Below are 23198 nucleotides of genomic sequence, written 5' to 3' on the forward strand. Positions count from 1 at the left end.
ATATAAAGAGACGCAGGTCAGAATCCAAAAAATCGGGCTGAGCCTTAAGCTACAAAATGGCTGCGTCCTTAAGGGGTTAAAACAGGATGCTTGTGGGACATGTAGTAACTACCAGCCATTACATATGTAAACACACTAGGGGAGATGTATTAATGTGTCTGATTTTAGACCAGTGCAGAGTAGACAGATCTCTGCTGCACCAGATTAATCCCCGTGTGTGGTACGGGATGATTAGCTGGTGTGGTATAAAACTGGTGAGTCCTACTTTGCCTTTCCTATTAGTTGGTCTTGTTTGCTAATCCACAATCTTTCATTTTCTGGTGCACTGGTTATTTCTTTTGACGCCACACCCCTTTTAACTGAAGACACACCTCTTTTCAGACAACTGTTTAAATGTGGCACATGGCATTTCAGGTGCAAATTACTCCAGTATTCTGGTGTAGACAGATTAACCCCCTAAGGACGTGGCCCTTTTTCGTTTTTTCATTTTTCACTCCCCGCCTTCAAAAATCTGTAACTTTTTTATTATTCCATGTAAAGAGCTGTGTTTGAAAAGGACCTGCTCGGTTGTCAGAAGGTGAGTACACTGTTGATTTTCTTGACATTTTTTGTGCTGAAAAACTCAGCTTATACTCAAGTATATATGGTAATTTATATGTATCTTATATTATGTAGGTATGCCAAGGTGCTTTAATCCATGAATCCACAGGCAAAGCTTTAGGTCACAAACGCAGGAGCCTTTTCAAACGATGTTTATTTATTTTTATTTCAGATGCAATAAACATAATAGGAGGGAAACATGAACATAGCCTTTAAACCATGTATATTTGCCATGAATATACAATTTGACATCTTTTAGCAACATATATTATCAGTTACAAAGCCATATACGAGTATATATATTAGATTATATGTATAGATTTTGCTTATGGTTATCATCAATACAACAAAAAAGATGAAGTTAATTTTGATTTAATTTAGCGGGCAGACAAAGCAACAGGTAATTTCAAGTTCCAAATGAAAATGTTCGGCCCCAATTTTCCCAGATTCACTATTTCTTTCCTGTATTGAAAACATAAAAATGTATATGAATTACTGACAGCAATTACTTATGCTTGAGATCTGTATTTATGGACACTTGACATTAAATAATCTGTAGAAGCTTAACACATTCTATGGGGTTTATATAATATTAGCTATATTTCTTGTGGGTAATCCAGCTTTCCCGGAAACATGAAACAGCTTCGATATTTATCAGCCTTTCATTAGAGGATAATAAAAAAAGTTTATATTTATTATCAATATCTATAAAGTAGTAAATTAAGCAGCATTAAAGTAAATCTACCACCAAGTAAATCTACCACATAGTGTGTGCCCTCTCTGGCAGTATCTACTCTTCTTTAAGCTTCCTATGCCCTTCCCTAAAGAGAAAAAATCTTTAAAATTACACCAATAAGCCTCAGGGGCTCCAGGCTCCATTTTTGTAAGAACCAAGGTATAAGAAGCTAAAAGAAGAGCAGATCCTGCCAGAGAGGGTACACACTAGTATGTCAGTGTGATTGTTTTACAATCCCTGATCCTAGTGGTAGATGTCCTTTAAACTAGTTTTGTTAAAGAAAATCTTACTCAATATGCCCTATAAAAACATATGTTTCTCCATGGTTACAGAAAACAAGTAAACATGAGCAGTGTTGCTCTCTTATTTCCATCCTCATTATTATTATGATGCTAGGAACAGATAGAAGGATGGCTTTAAGGATAATTATCATTGATGCATATTAATATCTAGCTAACCTTAATAGCAACCAGTCACAGTTTAGCATCTATTATGTTACAAGGTATTAATATGAGCCCTGATCTCTGGCTGGTTGCTATAGGCAACTACAGTAAGTTAATATGATTTCAGTTTCGACGCTTAGCCAACGTTATTGTAAAGGCATTAGATCATGTCATATACCACTAAAATCTAGATCTGCAGTCTTATTCTTGCCATTATTTCATCACTGATACTCAAGTCACATTCAGAACATGTACATGTGACTGGAGTATCAATCTGCTGTTATATCACCTTTGATACTACATTCGCATCCAGAGCTGCAATGTCATATCGGCAAATACTTATTGAATTCTCTTCCACACTCCCTTTCTCTGAGAGATAAGAAAATGACTGTTTATTCCAAGCTTAGTAATTTATGAATAGTATACCAGAACTTCAGTGTGGACTGGCACATAGGCAGAGAAGTGGGAGGCTGGCAGAGCTATCAGCACCTATGGTTGCAGACACAAAGAAAGCACCCTCTGTATGATGATGTATACAGTAACACTCCTCCCCTGGCAGGAGACACATTCCTACAATAACCTTGGAGGGAAAGGCTAACGTGGGGACAAAACGCGGAATACTTATCATACCACTCCAGGGCAGCCTTGTGATGACCCCAATCACTATATCATCCCCTCCCAGAAAAACAGCCCTGCTACAAGAATGGTGGATTCAAGAGCAAAGCAAATACCTGTCTTTATGAATTTTATGTGCAACATATTTTTTAATAACCCTTCCTATTTTGTTATAGCTAGCCGGGTAGAAGAGCTAGTATTTGTATAAAAACTGTAAACACAATAGGACATTTTTAATGTTCATTGGCACAATCATGCGTATATTAAACTATACTTTTCAGATAGACTACAGATAAATAACTATATGATAGAGTATGTGAACAAACCTTACCTGTTCTAACGTCCAAGTAATCCAAGTACATTAGATCCTCCATTGCCACCTCCTAGAAGTCCACCGGTGAGACCTCCAGTAAGTCCACCAAGTGCACCTGTTAGTCCACCAATGGTGCCTCCTACTCCCCCTAGTAAGTTTCCTAACAGATCTGCCTCTTTTCCACCAACTCCAAGTAGTCCTCCTGTTAAACCACCAAGAAGTCCTGTAACTCCATTTCCTAATCCTCCAACTAGATTTGTCACTCCATTAAGTCCATCTAATAATCCCCCCACCAGATTTAAAACGGGTTCCAGCAACTTCACCAATTTACCAACTACACCAAGGAGGTTTAACAGTGCCCCTATTCCATCAAGACTCCCTGTTAGTCCACCTACAAGATTTAAAAGGTCGCGAGTATTTCGTTTACGCCCTTGAACTTCCCCTGCACTACTGTGTGTGACAAAATCTTCAGATTTCTCAATACGATCCTGAAATAGATAGATAATATTATTGTAGGAACAGCATTCACGGATGACATAAATCACTGATTTAGTATGAGTATGAATCAAAGCAATAAATTTACCATTACCTTTGTAAAACTGTACATCTTGTTTTATCAGCTTTGTCATAAGCTAAAGTCTACAGGAAATGTAATAGGCTGGTGTGAGGTTGGTATAGTTTATACTAAATTGTGTGAATAAATAATGTGTGATCTTCTAATGCGGAAGGTTTTGTCTTTACAAAAAAAAATATAACCATGATTTTCTTTTTTTTATTTAAATGTAGTCTAGTATTTTCATGGACACATTCACTTTCCATCAGTAAATGAGGTTGAAACCATTGATGTTACATATATACCATACCATGTCTCCCGGACCTCACAAGCTAGGAAAGTTAGCTGAATAAAGCCTGTCTCTAAAAATGTTGGCTATACAAGATATGTTATAATTAGTCAATAGATAATAGACCAGAAATGTGAAAGGAAGGTGGCAAGGGTGTGCATAATTAGCAGCCTGGAGCGACGGACATCTTGTCCCCCACTCTCTGTGCTGCTTATTATAAGTTTCTTTTCTAGATGATTAACAGCACCGGGATCAACATTAAGAGGAGCGGAGGTGAGTATTTCTAGTTTTTTTTTCAAATAGTTGTTTTCCTTTAAATCTGTCCCTGTCTGTGCCAATCTTTATGATTGCTAGTTATCATCATAATCGTTCCTTCTGACCCCCTGGCACACCTAGACAACCTATTTAACCTTTCAACGATCCTAGGACAGTTCACTCCAATCACTAGGGAGGTGAAAGCAAAGTTATTCACATTAAAATCATTTTAAATAATAAAGAAAAAAAGCTTTATATCAGAGAATGCAGTTGTGAGAGATCTTACCAGTAGAGCACATACAGTTGTTGTTATGGGCAGGATAACATGAATTTTCTGTAAAAAGAATATATAATTCACTATTATTTTCATTTATGTATATGACCTCAATAACCTATGTTAATATACCGGCTGACATTATACAGAACACATCATATAAATATATTTTTACCAGCAGTTCTTCCATGATGATTATCTGGTGTGCAAGAACACTTTCCCCATCAGAGACGCTTGTTCCTGAGGACAACATTTCGAGAAGCAAAAGTTATAGGAACACATAGAAATAAAAATTGTGGTGATGTTGGAAAGGTAATCTCAAGGTTTCTTAAGGAATCCAGTTATTACAATAGGTACTGTATATTACTCCACATTCATATGACTTATAAAATGTATAAATTTTAGCAGACTTTTTGCATAAAGTCTAAAATTTACGCTTAAAGTTGCATCCAAAATAATGACAAGGGAACTAAGTATTTCTCTAAAAATTACAAACGTAATGTATATCTTACCAGATTTATATCTGATCCAAAAAGGTCTCCAGTGCTGCAACCAGTGACATCCTATTTCATAAAGAAAATATAACTTCAAATGCATAATCCTAGTGTCTGCCCCTTTTACTCAGTATATACTCAGCATGATTAAATGATATGGGGTTGTCTTCTGCATGACATGATCAGGTGAAATCTGAACTACGCCCAAGTGTCACTAAGGTTAGCACTGTGCAATATGCATATGAGATTATGGGGATAGCAACTATATAACTTACCACAAGAGTTTCAATTGCTTTGCTGAACTCTTCTTTGTTAGTCGTATTCTAATTAAAAGAATGTATCACATATATTAGGTGTATGAAGATGTATTTGCATAATGGGCAACCAAATTAAAATATTTTGTTACCTTACAGCATAAATAAACTTTTTTTTTTAATTCCATAAATCTATACTGCAGATGATAATAGTGAATAACACTGAACCTGATAAAGTGTCTTTACTCTTAATAGACACCGGCACTAGACTGTCTAAAAGCTGATTCTTCAAGTGAAATATGCTCTAGATATTGTTAGAGTTAAAGGAAACTGACCATGAGGAATCTACCATCAGAAATAGAGATTCTGCCCTAATCTGTAATAATCTATAATAATCCTGGAAATTTACCCAACTTGTTAAAAACGTTATTTTAGTAATATGTAAATGAACTGCAGAGGCTATTGGGGCGTGGAGTAGCCTTAGCCCCCAGTGCCCAGCCAGGCTAGTACACGGCCCAGTAACGGCTGCAGTTAATTTACATATTACTGCAATAAAGTTTTTAACAAGTTTGGTTAGGTGCCAAGAATATTAAAGGGTATCTACCACCAAGACTGTATGCAAATGAGCCTGAGAGGCTCCAGGTTCCATATGTGTTAATGGTAACCTGGAGCCCCTCAGGTTCATTTGCATACTGTTTTTAATTAGATGTTCTTTAAATTACAGATAAGGGCAAAGGTAGACAGAAGGAATCTACCATCAGATCTACTTCTGATGGCAGATTCCTCATCGTAGGTTTCCTTTAATCATCAGCCTTCTTAACTGTCCAAGCTGTCTCTTAATGTTTTCAGATACTCTGCTCACTACAGGAGAATGAGCAGAAAAAGGCACAGAGAAGCTGCATTTCACAATCAAATATATAACATGGTTTACTATTATCACCTGTATTAATTAATGAGAAATAAAAACCATATTATGATTGGATCAGCGTCTGGCATTATCAAAAATGAAAGGACTGCTGCAGCATACCCAAGTGATATTATTATTATAATTCCAGTGACAAACAACCTCTTTAACACCATAAAAGCGCTAATATCAATAAAAATAATGTTGAATATTATATTTACCTTGAACTTCATATAAGAACACAGGAATTCTATCACACCATCAATTGCTTTACTATTTTCTGCCTAAACACAAGCATAAAAACACATAAAAAGGAGGTGTTTCTGTTAATTTATTCATGCAATTAATTGTCAGCATCATATGAAAAAGGTGGATACTTACCATAGCTTTCTGCAGAGCCCTCATTGATGCTGTCTTTACCACCTTTTATGCAATTTGATGCAACGGGCTCTAGAACACATAAATGAGGGTCATTATTTATGAATTATAAATGATTTTGCATTGACTGTAAACAATAATGGTTGTGAATTATATAGAATACACAAATGTATCTAAATTGCAATTAGAGTGGAAAAAATCTAAAGAAAGTTTTCATTTTCTAGCCTAGAGTGTCAGATCGACAGGGAACAATGTACATTTTTTCTTGCAAAAATTTCGGTCTGGCTGGCACAAAATCATAGGACCCACTGATAAGACCCAGGATAAGCCACACTGCCCCAGCAGATGAACTATGTCATTATTTCAAGAGGTTTGTCAACTTTGGATGTTGTGTTGCAGCTAGCAGCAGTTGTTGATGTGTAGCTGTTAATAGCAGCAGGACAGCAACAAATACATTTGTATTCCAGGATTGTACCTGTAATTGTGTTCACATAGTGTTACATTGCAGTGTTCCTAGGCACCAACCCTCTGCTCTGAATAAAAGCTGTAGCAGACTTTGGATACATAAAGCAGAGGGAAGTGATGTTGAGCCTCATAGCAGGGCAAAGTGAGAACTTTTAGGTGCTTCAGGTACACCTGAGTATATGATTCTATATGTCACTGTCCTGTCACTACTAATACACAAAGCTATGACTAAATGAGTCTCCAGAGCTGCTTGTAGTTTTGTAGTTGTAGTCCTTGTAGTTTTGCTATCAGTTTAAAACATATCTTATAATGTAATCACTAAAATACGTTTTGTAAAGTCAGCAGTCGGTTTTGTGAAGTCATGATGTCAGCAAGGCTGGTGCTGGGAGTTTCTGTAAAGCTTGCAGAATTATGATTGCAGCCCCTAGATTTACTATACATATACAGCCTATGATAAGTATTGTTACATATTTAAAAAACATTTTATGTAGATAAAATATCAATTCAGCTTTATAAAGTGTTCATATTTGGTACTTACCAATGAAGGACAGGACTGAAATCACCAAGAGTACAGCTAAAGTCCTCATTTCCATTCTACATGCAAAGTGCATTCACAATGAACTGTATAGAGACGCTGGATATCTGGCCAATTTATACTATCTTCTAGATTACGACAACACTTAATACTAAACACACTTGCATCACGAAGAAGAAAGTCTGATATCAATGTACAACAAAAGAAGGGGAAATATGATAATCATGAGACTACTTTTCCTTGTTGGGGTGATTAAAGGATGCTACATGAATATTTACTGATATTCTCAAGTCAATATATGAAATGTAATCTTACACTTCACCTGGCCAATTAGAACATGTGAAATATACATAAAGTAAGCAAAGATTAAACATGATAAATATGCCTATGTGGTGGGAAATTATACAGAAAATTGTAATCCAAGCTGGCTTTAAAGGAAATCTGTAATGGCTATTTGGACACTAAAGAAACTAGAGGTCCTTGTGGTTTCTGGCGTACTAAGCATATAAAGACATAATAATTTCCATCAAGTTTGACGACACTTAGTTTTCAACAAAATTCTATTGTTTCAATGGCAAATGAAATTATTTATTGGGCACTTTTGTAGTGAAATGTGCAATGAACCTGAGCCCGAGGTGTAGGCCTTAAACAAACAACAATTCACATATATAACAAAACAAATGGGAGAGATGAATTCGGGGGGAATACCAGATGAAAATGTGTTGAAAAGGTAGTAAGTATCAGAACCATATAATAAAACGTCATACAAAAAACCAAACAAATATAAACAGATAAATATAGAAGACAAGACACATAGGGATGAGAGGATGTTGGGAAGGGGGTGCGTGTAGAGAAGTAATGGGTGAAAACCAGGGAATGAAGTCACTTCCATCAGGTTAAGAGAACATCAACCAGTATAAAGAATCTGCAGGTGTTCAAATGGTCACATGAAATTTAAGAGTTCCAGGGACCCCAAATAGTATAAATATATCCACTGTGCCTGATAAAAGGCTACTCATGTGATCATGTACGCCAGTGATTTTCAACCTTTTTTGAGCCGCGGCACACTTTTTATACTTAGAAAATCCTGGGGCACACCACCAACCAAAATAGCACAAAATGACACTAAAACAGTCATATTATACATATAGTTTATAATATAGATTCTAAATTTATTTTACTCACTCGACGCACACGAAGCTCTTCCTCAACAGTTCTCAGTTTCTCCCTGTTTTTAGTATATGGTGCTGATTATTATGTGGCTCATATACTGAAAAATAAAGGGGTACAATGAGAAGTACTATGGCCATGAGGCCAGAGTACAAGTGCCAGCTCATATACTCAGCATATGAGCTGGTACTTGTAGTACTCCAGCCTCATGACTATAGTAGTATTTCTCGTTTTACATTTCTCATTGTTATATGCAGTATACTGCTGGAGTACTAAAAGTAACAGCTCATATGCTGAGTATTCTGCCAACAGTTCATATACTCAGGCAAAAGCTCATATAGTCAGCATTATTGGTGGGCATTACCTTGGCGGTGGGCAAATGCAAGAGTCTCTCCGCTCTCAGGATGATGCGCCGGCCTCGGTGACGTCATTTTGTCGCGCAAGGTTCAAAGCTTGCGCATGTGTTATTGTACACGTCTCCTACATTGTAAGAAGCCGTGACTGCACATTGCTGCGCTTTGCCGGGAAACAAAACACAGGGGGCACCATAGTTTGGGGAACTTTCCCCGTGGCACACCTGACCATGTGCCACGGCACAATGGTTGAAAATCACTGATGTACACTGCTCAAAAAAATAAAGGGAACACTCAAAGGGAATGACACATCATAGATCTGAATGAATTAAATCTTCTCATTGAATACTTCTGTACAAAGTTGAGCATGCTGACAATAAAATCACAAAAAAACATCAATGAAAATCAAATTTTTTCACCGATGGAGGCCTGGATTTGGAGTCCTTCACAAAATTAAAGAGGAAAAACGCAATATAAACAATAACCTGGCACTCCAAGTTTTCTATAGATAGATATCTATCTCTACAAACCTTGAAGTGCCAGGTAATTTGTTATATGGCAAAGATTGGGGTGGTACCCTACCTGAGCACCCTACACCCAAGTGGAGTGATGTATATCACATGAAAAACACAATATGCTGACACACTCCAGTCACATCAGGTATAGCATGGTTGTGCATTAGAAGAAACCCAACCACGCCAGAATATGGTCTCACAAGGGGTTTGAGGATCTTACCTCAGGAACCTAATAGCATTTAGGCTAGTTCTGGTGAGCACATGGGGGTCTGTGCGGCCCTCCAAAGAAATGCCTCCCCACACCATTACTGATCACTGTCAAACCAGTCATGCTAAAGGATGTTGCAGGCGGCAGATCACTTTCCATGGCATGTTTGGAGTCTGTCACGTCTGTCACATGTGCTCAGTGTGAACCTGCTTTCATCTGTAAAGAGCACAGGGCACCAGCGGTGTATTAGCCAATCCCGGTGCTTCTTTGGCAATTACCAAGTGTCCTATACAGATCTTGGCTGTGAGCATAACCCAGATCTGTGGATGTTGGGCCCTCATACCATCCTCATGGAGTTGGATTCTAACCGTTTGTGTGCATTTGTGGCCTGCTGGAGGTCATTTTGCAGGGTTTTGGTAGTGCTCCTCCTATTCTTCCTTGCACAAATGCGGAGGTAGCGGTCCTGCTTCGCGGTTGTTGCCCTCCTATGGCCCCCTTCAGGTCTCCCGATGTACTAGCCTGTCTCCTAGTAGCGCTTCCAGCCTCTGGCCACTACCAAACAGACACAGCAAACCTTATTGCCACAGCCCACATTGATGTGCCATCCTGGATGAGCTGCACAACCTGGGTTGCCGAGGCATTATAGGGAGGTCGTACAGGCATGTGGAGGCCACACACAATACTGAGCCTCATTTTGTCTTCTTTTACAGAAATCAAAGTTGGACCAGCCTGTAGTGCGTTTTCCCATTTTAATTTTGTGGGTGACTCCAAATCCAGGCCTCCATTGGTTAATAAATTTGATTTCCATTGATGATTTTTTTTGTGATTTTGTTGTCAGCACATTCAACTTTGTACAGAAGTATTCAATGAAAATATTTCATTCATTCAGATCTAGGATGTGTTATTTTAAGCAGTATATATAATTTTTTGGTATGTGTGGGTTTGGGTGTGTTATATGTGGATATTAATGGAATGTGCTGTAGAGGTGTAAGTTGTGGTATCTGTTATCAATGATACCTGGATATTGTGTTGCTGAATGTAATATAGATGGTTATTATGAATGTATAGACAGGTAATATGTGTATTGTGTGATGTAGCTAGAAGCAAGCTGGAAAATCGGGCTACAGTAAAAAATGTGATTTTTAAATACCGAACTTGATTCCCGGCTGTAACTTTAACAGTGAATATCTTGGGTTCTGTTTCACATAGAAACACATTTTATTAAAGGGGGATTCTGTACTTTAAATTGACACCAGGTATCTGTGTTTCCAGGTGCCAGGGTTCAGGAGATAAGACCGTTTGAAGTGAGTCACCCTCCAGCCAGTCAGCTGAAGACAGAAAGCGAACAAATCTGCCCAAGACACTTTGCAAAAGTACATGCACCCTGTGAACATAGAAAATGGTGATGAATTGACACTGTACATATTTATACCATATTTTGGTGAGGGTTTATACAAATTTACACCCACAAATTAATTGACTTCTAAAGCTCAATAGGTTGTGGGAGGAAAAAATTTCTTAGGCCTTCTGTTTATCCCTTGATCTAGATAAGGCTTTTAACTCCCTTAATTGGGATTTTTTTTTTTTTTTTTCATTTTTGACAAGTGGGGTTTTGGGAGAAAATTACTATTTTACCTGGAATTTATTTCATCACCTAAAGTTAATGTAGCGGGTTTTCATTCACACTTCCTATGAGTGTCTAGAGGTACTCAGCAAGGATGCCCTTTATCCCCAGAGTAATTTGTTCTGGCTATTGAACCCTTGGCCCATTTGTTCAGGGTAAATCCGAACATATCTCTGGAATGCTGGGCGTTTCTTTTTTAGGCTCAGAGCTGTTTCAGCTGCAGTGCACATTTCCAAGGGCTGCCTATAATCCTGCCTCATGGGTGTCTCAGGGTGGATTATACCAACTGGTTACCTGACTCAGTGGCCTGACTGTGTACATGATGCTGGGGGAACTTTTCTTGCTATCCCTACAGAGCTGAAGCCCTGCTTTCCTGCCAGTTTTGGAACCATGTATCCTGCCCTGGGACTGCTTTCCCTTTTTTGCATCCTGATTTGCTTGTTCAATGTTTATTATCCTGCCAAGCATGCCTTAGAACCCAGCACGCTACCAATCCTTCCTTGGGACCCAGCATGCTGCCAAACCTGCAGCCGATTGAACCATCCTGAAGATACATGGCAGTGGCCTGCCAGATACACAAGTAGAGGATGAGCTCTCAGATACTATGGAGGTTGGTGAACTACCGGCTGCTCCGACACCTAGGTCCTCCAGGGCTTCCTCACCTGCTGATGAACCTACCATTGAGGATGTCCTAAAGGCTATTGCTTGCTGTAATACTGTCATTAGCTCTCTCACACAGCAGGTGGGTGGTATAAGAGAAGATCTGTCAGGCTAACAATAAAGAACAAACTTGGCAGCCCCACTCCACGTTACTTCGGGTCTCCATACCCTAAATGTAACTCCATATGTAAAAATGAACACTCAGCACATGGACCTATTAAATCAATTGCTTTTCTTTATATCTTTATACCAAACAAAGCTTAGACAGACAGCAGTTTCATCAAGCATTGTGAGATTTTTTTGTGTGATTTTTTCCAAGTTCATATAGTCCAGTGTGAACTCCAGGGGTCTGGATGCTGAAACGAACATGCAAGCCTACTCCATTAAGCAGTATGGCATCAAGCGTGTTATGATGTGCATAAGATAGCTGAGCGCACTACTAAGATAAAGAAAGCTTCCAAGTGTGCACAGGATGAGGTTAGCGCTCTTTGGGATAAAACTGAGGATCTAGAAAACAGGGCGTATAGAAATAATGTGCCGCTGCCTGGGATACCTGAGTAGGAGGGCCCAGACCGTACATCTTTTATTGAGGAGTGGCCACTTCAAAAGTTTGGAAGACGGGCTTCATGCCCTGGAAATCGACGTCCAATAATCTTAGGAGATTACTCCGTAGCCTACAGATTCTGGGTGATAATGGCAGTCAAAGAGGAGTCTTGGCACATGATACTGCCAAGGCATTTGATAGCATTCAGTGGTCTTATCTCTGGAGAGTTTTTCATGCAATCGGCTTTTCCTGGGTTGAGGTTCTGTATTCTATTTCAGGGCATCAGAAACAAGCTTTCTCTAAGGTTATGAGGCACAAAGATCAGCCAGGGGACACAGGAAGGCACTGGATATTTAACAGAATTTAAAGCCAGCCAGTGCAGGGGCACATGTGACAATATTATTATGCCTCTTGGTTGGCCCCACTCTCCTTGAAAGGACTGCACTCCACTGCTGTGTAGCGATTAAAGAAGCTGCATGCCCTTCGTTTCCCTTTGGTGTTTTAATGTGGTTGAGACCTAAGGACAGACCATCCATCTTGTGCCCAATCCTTTCTTCTTTGCTAGCCTTATGGGACCGTCTCAAGAACTGTTTTAAATTGTGCACGGTCCATACCCCTGCAGCTCGTCTGCTGGAAAAAAACTGATTTACGCCAGGGTTGGATGAAGATTTATAGATGGTTGGATAAAGATTTATAGATTCACCCAAATACATCATCCCCCACTTTATTCAGGTGTTTTATCCTTTTTCTTTCTGGCAGCCAAGATTGCCATTAATAATAATTCTTTATTTATATAGTGCCTACAGATTACGCAACGCTGCACAAAGCATGTCCAATTGGTTCACAATCTAATCAACCTAACAGTATGTTTTGAAGTGTGTGAGGAAACCAGAGGACCCCCATGCAAACACGGAGAGAACATACAAACTCTTTGCAGATGTTGACCTGGGTGGGATTCGAACCCTGGACCCCAGCGCTGCGAGGCAGAAGTGCTACCCACTCAGCCACCATGCTGCCAAAATTGCCACTTGGAAAAAACTTCAGTTTCCAACTTTATTCATTTTAAATCAATGTGGATTATGGTAAATGACCGCCTTTACTCTATGGTAAGTGGTAAAGTGGAACTGTTCACTCAGACATGGCAACCTTGCTTGGCTTACCAATCTAGAATATAGTTATTAATAGGTTCCCCCTCCGAGTGAACCTTTCTTCTTCTTTTTCCTGTCTGTTATATTTCAAAAACACAATAAAAATATTGCAAAACTAAAAACTGACATACCTTCTCCTTTTTGCGTAAATATGCCTCCACACAGTCCGTGCAAAAAAAAAAGTTTTTTTCTAGAAATAGGGAGGAGTGACTCACAGGGAGGAGTGACTGAATACAAAGACGTAGGATCACCATTTATACACCACTAACACTCCGTGGGGCAAATTTATTTACCTGTCCGGAGGAGTTCACAGAAAGTGTCCCATGATCATGCACTGTGCTGCGATTCAGTAAGATCGTGTGCCCGATATTGTGCATGTGTCGCTTCCCCGTTCAGGTCCACCGGCGTTCACCTTCTTCTTTGTGGTGCATGTAAGTGCTTGATCTTGCGATACAATTTGAAAATTAAATCCTGTGCTTAGTACGAATCTGTCGGATCGTCCGACTGCACGCCCCCCCCCCCCCCCCCGATTTCTGTCACATGAAAGCACACGTTGTACTACGCTGAATCGCAGTAGTTTTCCCACAAGACATCGATCTACCCAGACACACGACAGTCTGTTCAGTTTAGATGTAAGTGCCATTGCTTAACCAGTGGAGACTTTTACTATAACCCATACACAGAAAAACTGCTTCCATTTTTTGCATTCTTGGCAATTTTTGCCTATAAACAGTACCAAAACCTGGATTTAAGTACAGCATAATGTGTAACTTAGTCCATGCAAAAAATAAATGTCAGTTTGTCTAGAAATAATACATGCTTCTTATACATGTCATGTAAGATTCTGCATAGGTTTTTGGTTATTTTAAAGGAAATCTACCATCAAAAGCAAGCATGATAAGCCAGGACACTTACTCAAGGATCCTGGCACCGTGACTTTGGTAATTTTCTTATATTTATTATTCATGTCCCCCACCTGCGAAAATCAACTTTAAAATTATGGGGGTCATTTACTAAGGGCCCGATTCGCGTTTTCCCCACGTGTTACCCGAATTTTTCCGATTTGCGCCGATTTTCCCTGAATTGGCCTGGGATTTTGGCGCACGCAATTGGATTGTGGCGCATCGGCGCTGGCATGCACGCAACGGAAATCGGGGGGCGTGGCCAAACGAAAACCCGACGGATTCAGAAAAACCGCCGCATTTAAAAAAAATAATTGGTGGCACACGCCATACTTACATGCACCAGGAAGAGATCAGTGAACTCTGATGCAACTCGGCGGACCTCGGCGCAGCAGCGACACCTGGTGGACATCGGCGCAGGACCTTCATGAATCACCGGAAGACCCGAACGCTCGTCGGAGAAGCCGCCGCTGGAACGCGAATGGACCGGGTAAGTAAATCTGCCCCTATGTGTCTGAATGGCTCCTGGGAGTGTTACCAGAGCCACACCCTGCTGTAGTTTCACAGGCTGTTAGAGTGTATCTCTCTCTGCTCCCTCTGCCTGATATAATCACACACAGTGGGAGAGGGGAAATGCTCCTGCATAGAGTGTCCTGCATTGATTCTTTTGGTAGATTTCCTTTAAATAACCATCTCAATAAAGGGATCCCTGATGTAGAGATAGATATAAGATTGAAGCAGATTTTTATACATAGTTTGATATGCATAAAAATTAGCAGATATATGTGCTAAGCTTCACTATATGCATATATTTGATGTAACATATTACACTAGATCAACCGTGAAAATATTTGACATCACAAATTGGGGGAGATTTATTAATCTTTCTACAACAGAATTCTGTCATAAAAAACTCTCTGCACCACATTTATAAAGGGTTTAGACAGTTTTCCTGATCCCCTACGAGTAGCCAAAAAATGTTTGTGCGCCAAAAATACTGCTGATATGACAGAATATTGTCCTAATTTTCTGGCTTAAGGTAAGCCAACTAATAGGAGGTGCAGAGTACGACTAGACAATCTTAGGCTACATTCACACAACTGTTATACATCCCCCATAGGTCGGCAATGGGCGCACGGAGCGGTACCCGTATTACGGTACCATGCGCCATGTCTATCTATGGAAATGGGCGGGGGCAAGCAGTGCTCACCCCCTCCTCCTCTCCTGTGCGCCGACGTGTGATATGGGACAGAGGGTAAACGTCAGTGTGATTGTAGCCATATACAGCACCAGATTTATGACCCAGCACCAGACACTTCTATGAATCTGGTGCAGAAGAAGACTGTCTAGTCTAACAATAACTATAAACTATACTTACAACTATAAATCTGCCCCACTGTTTTAAATTTTTTTACTATTGAATAACTATCATTTCCACTTTTGGAATACTGCTAGAGATTGCATTTTTCTTTTGTCCAATTAGTTCAGGTAAGTAACTTATGGCGACAGATTCATATGATGTTCGGGATAGAAAAGATGCCCAACTAACACAAAAGTTTTCAAGTTAAAAAAACTAACCCATTTTAGCCCTCATTGTTTCCACATCTCCGCACTGGTTGGTCCCTATTGGCCACTTTTGTTTTAGTGGTGTGCAGCCAATATGATTGTACACCCACATTATCATTGTAGTCAATTATTGGCCTGAGGCTAATTATTGGCCTCAGGTCACATGGATTTATGGAACATGATAAGCAAAAGTGTCTGCTGTTTATTTCATATGCAATAAACATAATTGGTGGTAAACATGAACATAGCCTTTAAACCATGTATTTTTCCGTGAATTTACAATTTTACATCATATAACATATACAACATATATAAGTAGTTATAAATCCATATACATAGATATATGTTTTCCAAAACGAAATCGGTTAATTGTTCTCAGTACAACCAAAAAGACCAATTTGATTTCATTTAATTTTTCGTGCACACCAAGCAGTAGGCAATTGTAAGTTCAAGACAAAAATGTTTGGTCCCAGTTGTTTCAGATTTGAGTTGTTTTCTTCCTGTATTGAAAATAAAAAAAACACTATCAATCACTGACAGCAATTACTTATGGTTGAGATCAGTATTTATTGACACTTGACATTCAATAATCCAGTGATTTTCAACCTTTTTTGAGCCGCGGCACACTTTTTATACTTAGAAAATCCTGGGGCACACCACCAACCAAAATAGCACAAAATGACACTAAAACAGTCATAAAAGGCCTCCCTTTACTAATAAAAAGGCCCTAGCTGCCTCCCTTTACTAATAAAAAGGCCCTAGCTGCCTCCCTTTACTAATAAAAAGCCCCTGGCTGCCTCCCTTTACTAATAAAAAGCCCCTGGCTGCCTCCCTTTACTAATAAAAAGCCCCTGGCTGCCTCCCTTTACTAATAAAAAGCCCCTAGATGCCTCCCTTTACTAATAAAAAGCCCCTGGCGGCCTCCCTTTACTAATAAAAAGGCCCTAGCTGCCTCCCTTTACTAATAAAAAGGCCCTAGCTGCCTCCCTTTACTAATAAAAAGCCCCTAGCTGCCTCCCTTTACTAATAAAAAGCCCCTAGCGGCCTCCCTTTACTAATAAAAAGGCCCTGGCGGCCTCCCTTTACTAATAAAAAGCCCCTGGCGGCCTCCCTTTACTAATAAAAAGCCCCTGGCGGCCTCCCTTTACTAATAAAAAGCCCCTGGCGGCCTCCCTTTACTAATAAAAAGCCCCTGGCGGCCTCCCTTTACTAATAAAAAGCCCCTGGCGGCCTCCCTTTACTAATAAAAAGCCCCTGGCGGCCTCCCTTTACTAATAAAAAGCCCCTGGCGGCCTCCCTTTACTAATAAAAAGCCCCTGGCGGCCTCCCTTTACTAATAAAAAGCCCCTGGCGGCCTCCCTTTACTAATAAAAAGCCCCTAGCTGCCTCCCTTTACTAATAAAAAGCCCCTAGCGGCCTCCCTTTACTAATAAAAAGCCCCTGGCGGCCTCCCTTTACTAATAAAAAGCCCCTGGCGGCCTCCCTTTACTAATAAAAAGCCCCTGGCGGCCTCCCTTTACTAATAAAAAGGCCCTAGCTGCCTCCCTTTACTAATAAAAAGCCCCTAGCTGCCTCCCTTTACTAATAAAAAGGCCCTAGCTGCCTCCCTTTACTAATAAAAAGGCCCTAGCTGCCTCCCTTTACTAATAAAAAGGCCCTAGCTGCCTCCCTTTACTAATAAAAAGGCCCTAGCTGCCTCCCTTTACTAATAAAAAGCCCCTGGCGGCCTCCCTTTACTAATAAAAAGCCCCTGGCGGCCTCCCTTTACTAATAAAAAGCCCCTGGCGGCCTCCCTTTACTAATAAAAAGCCCCTGGCGGCCTCCCTTTACTAATAAAAAGCCCCAAGCTGCCTCCCTTTACTAATAAAAAGGCCCTAGCTGCCTCCCTTTACTAATAAAAAGGCCCTAGCTGCCTCCCTTTACTAATAAAAAGGCCCTAGCAGCCTCCCTTTACTAATAAAAAGGCCCTAGCAGCCTCCCTTTACTAATAAAAAGGCCCTAGCTGCCTCCCTTTACTAATAAAAAGCCCCTGGCGGCCTCCCTTTACTAATAAAAAGCCCCTAGCTGCCTCCCTTTACTAATAAAAAGCCCCTGGCGGCCTCCCTTTACTAATAAAAAGCCCCTGGCGGCCTCCCTTTACTAATAAAAAGCCCCTGGCGGCCTCCCTTTACTAATCAAGAGCCCCTAGCAGCCTCCCTTTACTAATAAAAAGGCCCTAGCGGTCTCCCATTACAAATTAAGAGCCCGTAGCGGCCTCCCTTTACAAATTAAGAGCCCGTAGCGGCCTCCCTTTACAAATTAAGAGCCCGTAGCGGCCTCCCTTTACAAATTAAGAGCCCGTAGCGGCCTCCCTTTACTAATTAATAGGCCCTAGAGGCCTCCATTTACTATTTAAAAGGCCCTAGAGCCCCCCTTTACTAATTAAAAGGCCCTAGAGCCCCCCCTTTACTAATTAAAAGGCCCTAGAGGCCCCCCTTTACTAATTAAAAGGCCCTAGAGGCCCCCCTTTACTAATTAAAAGGCCCTAGAGGCCCCCCTTTACTAATTAAAAGGCCCTAGAGGCCCCCCTTTACTAATTAAAAGGCCCTAGAGGCCCCCCTTTACTAATTAAAAGGCCCTAGAGGCCCCTCTTTACTAATTAAAAGGCCCTAGAGGCCCCCCTTAACAAATAAAAAGCCCCAGCCTACCTTTACTAATAAAAAAAAAAAACCCTTGCTACCTTCCTTATACAAATAATAACCTTATATACTTACCCTTGATGTCTTCTTCCGCGTAGCGTCACTCCTAATGGCGATCCGCTCACCTTCTGTAGCTCCTGCACCGCGCGCCTCTGGTCACGTGACTTTCGCGTCAGTCACGTGACATGGGCCGCGCGGTACAGGAGCTACAGAAGACAGGCAGATCGCCGACGCGGGACTTGGAGGTAAGTATGGGGCAGAAATACGGGGGCGCGGCGGCAGCTCGACACCGGGGCAGCCTAGTTCGGGCAACTTTCCCCCGCGGCACACTCAACCTTGTGTCGCGGCACACTAGTGTGCCGCGGCACACAGGTTGAAAATCACTGCAATAATCTGTGAAAGCTGTATGACATCCTATGGTGGCGGGCCCTCCAGCTTTCTCAGAAACATGAATCCTCTAGGCTAGATATTTTAATCAGCCTGACCGTAGAGGATAATAAAATAGTTTATATTTACTGTAGAGTTAGGAAAAGTTATCATTATTGTGTCAGTAGATATAAAATAATAAATCAAGCAGCATTATAATAAGATAAGAAAATGGATGAAAGAATATCTTGCTGTATGTGTCCTATGTGTGGCCACGGTTACATAATATAAACAAACTGTGTGGTCTGATCCTGGAGTCTTACTCTCTCTTGCCATATACATCCAGACAAAAGAGGATGACTTTAAGGATAATTGTCATTGATGAATACATTTGTATAAAAGCTGTAGATGCAAACAGTAAGACATTTTTACTGTTCATTGGAGCAATGATACTTTTCTACTATACAGGCGGTCCCATACTTAAGAACGCCTTACTTACATACGACCCCTAGTTACAAATGGACCTCTGGATGTTGTTAATTTACTGTACTTAAGCCCTAGGCTATAATAAACAGCTGTAACAGTTATCACAGGTTTCTGCAATTACGATTTATTGTTAATCCTGGTTCTTATGAGAACCCAACATTTTTAAATTCCAATTGTCACAGAGAACAAAAAGATTTTGACTGGGGTTACAATACTAAAGTATACAGTTCCGACTTACATGCAAACTCAACTTAAGAACAAACCTACAGAACCTATCTTGTACATAACCCGGGGACTGCCTGTACTTTTCTTTTTAGATAGATAGATAGATAGATAGATAAAGCATGTGAATAAATATAAATATCTTACCTTTTCTAACGTCCAATAAATCCAAGAACATTCAATCCACCATTGCCACCTCCTAACAGTCCACCTGTGAGACCTCCCGTCAGTCCACCTAACAAATCTCCCCCTTCACCACCAAGTAGTCCATTCGTTAATCCTCCTACTAGATTTGTCACTCCACCAAGTCCACCCAATAATCCTCCCACCAGCTTTAAAACAGGTTCAAGGGAAACAACCAATTTACAAACTACGACAACTAGGTTTAACACTTCCCCTATTCCACCTAATCCACCTAAAAGGTCACGAGTATTTCTTTTACGCCCTTGAACTTCCCCTATACTACTGTTTGTGACAGAATCTTCAGATTTCTCAATACGATCCTGAAATAGATAGATAATATTATTATGGGATCACCATTACCTTTGTAAAACTGAATATCATGTTTTATGTCAGTAAGCTATAATTTACAGAACAAATAGGGTGCATGATTCTTACTATTAGTGTCAGGGTTACCAATTTCTGAACTGTTTGTATTAATAAGGGTTTTTTCTAGCTATTATTTCAGTGACCCATTTACGTTCAATTAGTAAATTGATTTGGAGCCACTGCTGCAACGTGTTCTCTTTGTCTTCTGGACTTCTCAAGGCTTTGAAAGTTGATTGTGTGAATAGATTGGCAATAAAATAATTTTGTCAAGAAAGATGCAATTCTTATTTTGCTCAACAAGTATGAATATGCTTAATGTAGGAGACATAGAATCACACTGGATCACATATCTAGCATAATGATATAAAATAGAGAGAACTATGCAGCTTTTAAATCACAGTAACAGTTCTCTCTGTCCCTGTCTGTGCTGATCTTTTTGATTGCTACCTAACATTATCATAATAACTCATATTGATCCCTTCACATTCCTAATCAACCTAGTTAAAATCCCAACAACCCTTGGGCAGCTGAGATTGTGTTTTAAAGGGAACCTGTCACCACCCTTTTTATGAAAACCTGTATTGACAGGTTCCCATAGAGCCCTTATACCACATGGACACCCTTCTTTTATCAAAAAAAATCTCTCCCCACAGGTCGGTAAAATGTAGTTTTATTCCCTATATGGTATCCAGGCAGAGAACCCAGCGAGTCAGACAGGGCGTGGCCTCCATGGCCTAGTCGGGCAGCTCCTCCTCACCTCCTAAGTAATCTCACACCTCCCCAGCTACACCACCCGACCGGCTGAATAACAACGCCTGCGCACTAGCCTCTCTTGGCTGTCATACATGTTATCCTGCTCACTTACGGAGTTTGCATATCACTTACCAGCTCCTCACAGGATGCCGCACATGCGCAGTGAGTGGGCAGAGGACACAGACTCATTCTGAAGTTCACTGCGCATGACGGCCAAGAGAGGCAATGGCACAGGCGTGGGAGGAGGAGCTGGACTCGGCAGTGGAGGTACGCCCTGTCTGACTTGCGGGGTTCTCTACCTGGATACCAGGTAGGGAATAAAACAACATTACCGACTTATAAAGAGAAATTTTTTTTTGGATAAAAGAAGGATGCCCGTGATATAAGTGCTCTATGGGAATCTGTCAATACCGTTTTTATGAAAAAGGTGGTGACAGGTTCCCTTTAAACACTAGGGAGGTAACATTTGAAACCAAAGTTACAAGAGAACCTTCTTTCCTTTATGTCAGAGAATGCATACGTCAGAGATCTTACCAGTAGAGCACATACTGTTGCTTTTATAGGCAGGATAACATGTTTTTTCTGAAAAAAGAATATATAATTAACTATAATCATCATTCATGTATTTGACTTCAATATCCTAAGTTAGTATACAGGCTGACATCATACAGAACACATCACATTCATCATTTTTACCAGCAGTTCTTCCATGATGATTATCTGGTGTGTAAGAACACTATTCTCATCCAGAGACACTTGTTCCTTGAGACAGCAGGTAAAAAACAAATACATCATATTATAACAATATTTTTCTCCATTTGAAAAATTTATGAAAAAAGTAATTTATAATGAGCAAACACATATAAATGAGATTAATGACGATATATTGGTTAATGTACATATTATCATGGGGACAAGACGGAGCACCATGTTGATGTACAGCAATGATTACAGTGTCAGCTGCATATTGGTGAAGGAGGAAATCTGTGCATAATATGGTGCTCGGAGTCCCGTCTCCAGGAGTGATTGGTCCACGAACCAGGACCTTGTGCAGTCCATAATTCATGGACTGAACTTGTTTAGTGTGAAGACACCCTAACAGTTAAAAAAGCATCCATAAAACTGACCAATGAAAGAAAAAAATTCTCTAAAAAAATTATTTTCTTACCAGATTTGTATCTGATCCAAAAATGTTCCCAGTGCTGCAGCCAGTGACATTCTATGTCAATAAGAAATCATTATTTCAAATGTGCTTGCCAAGGAAAAATGTGTCCACTTATATGCAATATGATGGGATCAGATAGTAGGTGTCATCTGCATGCCATGATTTGGTCAAATATGCCTGAAGTTAGCAATGGTAAGGAGTACCAGTAGCACTGAGCAATGTGTAAAGTTGAATTTATAGCTTACCTACCGCAAGAGTTTCTATTGCTTTGATGAGCTCTTCTTTGTTAGCTGTATGCTAATTCAAGAAATAAATGTATTAGGTGTAATGAGATGCTTCTGCACAATGGGCATTAAAGGGGTAATATCATTATATAACCTTAAAGCATAACTAATGCTATATCTTTCCTGGCACAGAGCTGTCCTGAAAGAGGACGGGATGCTCCACGCCCGGGAATAAATATCCTGGACCTGCACCCCCGTGTGGCTAGCAGAAGACGCTGGCCCAATGCTGCCGGGTGGGAGGGATTACGGCCAGTCCTGCAACCCCCCGGCTTAAACAGCCCGCAGGTTGGGCATCACTGACAGCTGAGAGATAAAGATACCTGATTAAGTGTGTAAAGACCAAACACTTTACAGACACTCACTAGGAGAAATAGCAGAAAAAAGGCACAGAGAAGCTGCTTTTATTAATGGACACCTGACTTACAGACGACCCCTAGTTAAAGGCAGAACCCTCTGCCCCCTTTGACCTTTGGTGAAGCTCTCCGGTTGCTTTACTATAGTCCCAGACTGCAATGATCAGCTGTAAGGTGTCTGGAATGAAGCTTTATTGATAATCCCAGGTCCCATCACAGCAAAAAATTTTGAAACTCTAATTGTCACTTGGACAGAAAATTTTTTTTGTCTAGAACTACAATTATAAAATATACAGTTTCGACTTACATACAAATTCAACTTAAAGGAAACCTACCATTTAGAATGGCAGGGGTAAGCTGTAAGTACCGAGCACCAGCTCAGGGTGAGCTGGTGCCGGTACTTACTTTTGTTAGTGTTATAAACCGCGGTATCGCGGTATCGCGGTTTTAACACTTTTTAAACTTTAGAGCAGAAGAGGCTTCGGCGCTGCGCGCTGAAGCCTCTTCTGCTCTAAAGTTTAAAAAGTGTTAAAACCGCGATACC

The 23198-nt window shown here is 40.4% G+C and overlaps 1 long non-coding RNA gene across 2 annotated transcripts in view; it reads left to right on the top strand.

Moving 5' to 3' along the window:
* Positions 1–524: 524 nt before the first annotated feature.
* The window catches only part of LOC140126620 (uncharacterized), a 42080-nt gene continuing 19406 nt past the window's right edge, over positions 525–23198 (top strand). Inside the window, exons 1-2 of one of the 2 annotated variants that reach the window (XR_011854866.1) lie at positions 525–577; positions 4260–4390. This is a non-coding gene — a long non-coding RNA (uncharacterized lncRNA). Of the gene's footprint in view, positions 578–4095; positions 4391–23198 lie in introns of those variants that run through there. The other variant, XR_011854865.1, reaches the window with a different exon arrangement.

This window comes from Engystomops pustulosus, chromosome 4, assembly GCF_040894005.1.
Source record: "Engystomops pustulosus chromosome 4, aEngPut4.maternal, whole genome shotgun sequence".
Taxonomy (NCBI): Eukaryota; Metazoa; Chordata; class Amphibia; order Anura; family Leptodactylidae; genus Engystomops; species Engystomops pustulosus.